This window comes from Ailuropoda melanoleuca, chromosome 1, assembly GCF_002007445.2.
Source record: "Ailuropoda melanoleuca isolate Jingjing chromosome 1, ASM200744v2, whole genome shotgun sequence".
Taxonomy (NCBI): Eukaryota; Metazoa; Chordata; class Mammalia; order Carnivora; family Ursidae; genus Ailuropoda; species Ailuropoda melanoleuca.
Genome location: NC_048218.1, coordinates 96,516,118 through 96,521,191, shown reverse-complemented (window position 1 = coordinate 96,521,191; position 5,074 = coordinate 96,516,118). Strand labels below are relative to the sequence as shown.

The following is a 5,074-nucleotide window of genomic DNA, read 5'->3' as shown; positions in this document are numbered from 1 at the left end:
AATAGCTTACAGAACATATAGAAGGAGGTAAAAATAGAACAGAAAAATCAGATGGTGAAAAAAATAAAGGGAGTTAGTATTAAAATTTAANTATTTTTACCTTGCTTTAATATAAAAAGGATTTGAAATAGCTTACAGAACATATAGAAGGAGGTAAAAATAGAACAGAAAAATCAGATGGTGAAAAAAATAAAGGGAGTTAGTATTAAAATTTAAATTCCATGCCATGTATAAGTTAGTTATTAAAAAGTGACTAAAGAAAGACAGCAGATCTTTGGGTTTTGGACTAACTGTGAGGAAGTAGGAAGTATTCAGGTTAAACAATTTACACCCATAAGATGAAAAAAAACAAGCTAGAAATGCATTTCCCACTCAAGAATCTTCATGAAATGGTTATTTTGCTATGTTCTAAAAAATTCTTCTTAATGACAAGTCTGCAGAAAATACAATGGAGACATCAAAGGGTCATTGTTTTGTTTTTGTTTTTAAGATTTTATCTATTTATTTATTTGACAGAGAGACAGACAGCCAGCGAGAGAGGGAACACAAGCAGGGGGAGTAGGAGAGGAAACAGGCTCCCAGCGGAGCCAGGAGTCCGATTAGGGGCTGGATCCCAGGGCCCTGGGATCATGCCCTGAGCCGAAGGCAGACGCTTAGCAACTAAGCCACCCAGGTGCCCCCAAAGGGTCGTTGTTTGAAACATTATGTTTAGGGAGAGTTCAGCAAATTGTGAACCACACATAGCCTAAGCAGCACCATGGTCATCTGGCTAAATCCAGAGAACATCTTCTAGAAGTCTCAAAAGGGACAGCTGTATTTTCTCCCTGTTGTCCTTCCTAAATAGTACTTTTTCCAGGACAGCTTTTGCTAAGGATTGAGCCATCAGAAATACAAGTCCATTTCCCCAACAGTGTATCACACTGCTTTCCATGAATTTTCAGGCTGGGTATTAAGATATCAACAGCAAATGGGCCATTGAAGGTCTTCTTTACTGAATTAGCGTTATTATTGCCCTGGAAATACTCTCCACTATTTTAAGTGAGAAAAAAATAAAATCATGTATGTAGCACAATCCAATCTTTGTAAAAACAAACAAACAAGTGAGTAGGCAACTGCGTGTATTTACAATTGAATTGCACAGCCGGATGTTGGTTAGTATGTGAAGAGTGGGTATCTCAAGGTGGAAATATGGCGGATTATCTTTTCTCTATTGCCGGATATTTTTGAAATATTTTAGTAACATACATTTTCTTCAGGTTGGCTATAAATTTTGGTTATGATCATAATCATTGGACTGTAATATTGAAACACAGTAAACTGATCCAGATAAAATTAAAACTATCAGTAATTATCATTATTGAAAATTTCCAGATATTTATATACAAGAATTCTTATATGGAGGGATGCCTGCGTAGCTCAGGTCATGATCCCAGAGTCCCACATCGGGCTCCTCGCTCAGTGAGGAGCTTGACTCTCCCTCTGCCTGCCACTCCCCCTGCTTGTGCTGGCAAATAAAATCTTTAAAAAAAAAGAAAAAAGAATTCTTGTATAGAAACATATGCTAATATTCAAAAACTCACACTTAATTTGTTTCAGGACAGAAGTGATAAGGAACGCTGAGTCCCATAAGAACAGAGTGTCCTCAGCCCTGGCATTTATATCAGAATTAAACCTAAGATAAAGGAAAATATTGACATAAATAGTAAACATTATGACCATCACAATTTCTTGTTCTAAGTAAACCTATCTGTGGCTCCTTGGGATTTTAAAATAACATATCTCCATATCTATTTTTTCTTTGTATCAAGAGTTTATAATTTTATTATTTTGAAGAATATATAGCTCATTGTTAAAATGATCATCCACTAGGGATGGATAAATTATTTACATAATTTATATTTCTTTTTAGGAGGGGAAAATATTCCAGACCACTCCATCTAACTTTTCTGACTCTTAAATTGTAGCTTATAGTCTGGTTTTTCAAGTGTCTAAACACATGTGCTTGCTTCTGGCAGCACATAAACTAAAATCGGAACAACACAGGGAGATTGGCATAGTCCCTGTGCAAGGATGACACGCAAGTGTTTAATAAAATATTTTAAAAGGTTAGCCACGAATTTAATATTTTCTTATTTAGTACAACTTCCATATTACATTATACTCCATCCCTTGCTCCTTTTGTTGGTGATAGTTGGGGTTGGTTCTTCACTTGGTTACAATCCTATCCCTTCAGTACCTAAGGAACAGTGCTGTACAAAGTATACAGTGGCCAACACTTCATCATTAAAGTATTTATACATCCATGAAAATTATTGCAATATTTTGCTGGACAGTTATTTCCAATTTGTTGAACAACACTCACAACCTTTAAAACTGCTGAAGTTTATTTTAAATTTCTTACTGATGTGGTTTTGGAACATAGGTGAGGTTCAGTGGGGTGGAGTCCGGAGATGACCAGAGATGACGACCAAGAAAGAATTCTTGAGACATCTTTGGTGCAAAATGGTGGTTTATTTAAAGCACGGGGACAGGACCCCTGGGCAGAAAGAGCTGCTGCACAGGGCTTGTGAGGGGTGGCTGATGATACTATGAGGTTTGGGGAGGTAAGGAAAAAGGCAGGCTGAGAAAATACTTTCATATGTTAAAGAGGACTCACAGGAGACCAGAGGGCTTGCCATTGTCAAGTTAAGGTTGTTTTTCCCTCTAGCAAGGCATTAGCATTAAGATGGTTGGGGACTTCCTGGAAGACTGTCACACAGGCCCCTCCCAAGAGTGGGGGCTGGGGGGAGGTTGCAGGGTGTCAGCTTATGCTGTCTGCAGCCAGCCTTCTGCTCCTCATCATTTCCCCCCTGAACAATTTGGACCCTTTAATCTTTAAGGGTGTTGAAGGTGGAAGGTCTCATCTTCTGTAATGTCTCCCTGCTGACTAGGGTGTAAGGTGTCCCTACCTATGGGTCAATGTTGGTCAGTTGGGGAACATAGAGGGGAGTGATGAAAGGGGAGGCAGCTGAGTCACGCAGGTAACACAGGTGAAGCTCCTTGAGTAGAAGGGATTATGTGTTAGCCGGAAGTTATGGCGGTGAAGGAGTCTTGGCACTAGGCAGGGAGACACCAGAAATGACAAAACAAGGTTAATATTGTACCGAGAAAGAGAAGTCTGAGTAAAAGACCTTCCATAGTTGACCTTTGATAATTTTCCTCCAGTCCAGGAGTTTAAAGCAATCACTAAAGGAAAGCGGTCATTTAAAGCACCAATTTGAGTATGTCAGTTAGAAACCCAGAGATATTTTGTGCTAATCTAGACTGTATACACGGCATTGCTTTCATGCCAGCACAAGTTTCATCTTGTGTAATTTAAAACGTCTAATGACATTCTGTTTCGTAAAGCTGCTTTACATATCATATTACCCTAGCATTTAATAGAGAAATGCTATTTCGAGTGTCATTAAGGGCTTTGACCATGTACTTAAGAGTTTCCATGTGCCAAACAACATTCTCCAGTCTCAAAGAAGTAAAGATAGATGCTAGGTGGTCACAGCAACGTAAAACAAAACATGTCCACCATGGTTTTAAAATTTGGAAGGTTGGCTGGGTTGGTAATGGTTTTAATAATGCTTCCATGCATCCAGGCAAAACACAGAGTACAGTGTCTTATCCAGCAAGGAGGAAGCTATAGACACAGGTTAGAGTCGCATTGCTGTTGGTTCCTAGCCAGGGGGCAGTCATATAATACTGGGCCTCCTTGAATTGCAGTCAGGATTTCAAGGGCTACTCAGTTTTGGAGGGCCATTCTTCGAATGTGCAGTAATTTCAGGCCCATATTTGATTGGGGAGTTATGGCTTGATAATAATCCCCTTTTCTTCCAAATTGCACCATGAGGAGGTAGGACCAGGAAAATATATTTGAAGTCAGTATAAGTATTTTTAAAGCTTTTGCCAATTGCAAAGCACAGGTGGGCACTATTAATTCTGCTTTGGGGGCAGACATGTTTGCTGACAGGGTTTTGCCCTCAACAGTTTGAGTTAGACTTGACTACAGCATACCCAGTTTTTTTACCCTTCTTTTCCATGAAACTATTACCATTGGTGAACTAATTGTCCTCTGTGTTTTCAATAGGGACATCTTAAATCTGCTTGACTAGAATAAACAAGATCAATAGCCTCTGAACAGTTATGCCCTATAGAAGTACAATGGTCAGGTCCAGGCTTAAGGGCAGCTGGGTTTAGAGTCTTGACAGCTTTCAAGTATTATTTCAGGTGTATCTATAAGCATAGCCTGGTATTTAATAAGTCAGCCTCCTATCATCTATTGGTGGCCTTTGGTCTCTAAAATATTCTGGACCTGAAGTGCAGTCATTACTGTCCCATAGTGAGCTACGAGGCTCCTTTTACCAGGAGGGCTGTTGTATGCTTGGCTAAAGCCTCTCCTTGTAATTGTACATCCAAAGAGGTGGCTTCTAGGATATAACTACGAGGGATGAAACCATTAAGAACCCCTCTTTGTTTGAGGCTAGTTGAGGTCTAGCCTTAATATCTTAATTAACAAGGAATCACTGGCAAATGGGGGAAGACTTGTGAAGAGATACGGGCATATCCCCATTTCATAATCCAGTCCAATCACAAGGAAAGTGGGGCCATCCATTATCTCCACAAACCCATAGTTAACCCTATGGAGTGGGGTATGCTCTGGGTTTTAAGGATTGATTTCATCCTCCCAGCCACATAACATTGCCGAGTTATACAACTGCTGAGGAATCAATCTTATTTCCCAGTTGTTCAAATAATTAAATATATGCCCATGGGGTTCTGTTATTAGCCCACAGAATAAAAAGCATGAATATTATCTATACATGAGCTATTGTGTAGAAATAGAAAAAAAGTTATTTCTCTGAAGTTTGCCTCAAGTTGTCTAGCTTAAGCAAACATTTAAGGACAATCAGATCTAAAATTTAACATCCACAAAGGTGGGTTACTTAAACATAATTTTTCTCTCTAAAATAACCTTCATTTCCAGGTAGCCAAATCAGGACTAATGTATTTGAAAAACAAGTCCAGTTTTAACAAACTTGGCCTA

General features: G+C 39.1%; 1 non-coding gene across 1 annotated transcript; it reads left to right on the top strand.

Annotated features, from left to right (window-relative positions):
• The first annotated feature begins 1,998 nt into the window (after positions 1-1,998).
• On the top strand, positions 1,999-2,101 carry LOC117795499. Its single transcript, XR_004619552.1, has one exon. It is a non-coding gene; the product is annotated as a U6 spliceosomal RNA (small nuclear RNA).
• Positions 2,102-5,074: the final 2,973 nt, after the last annotated feature.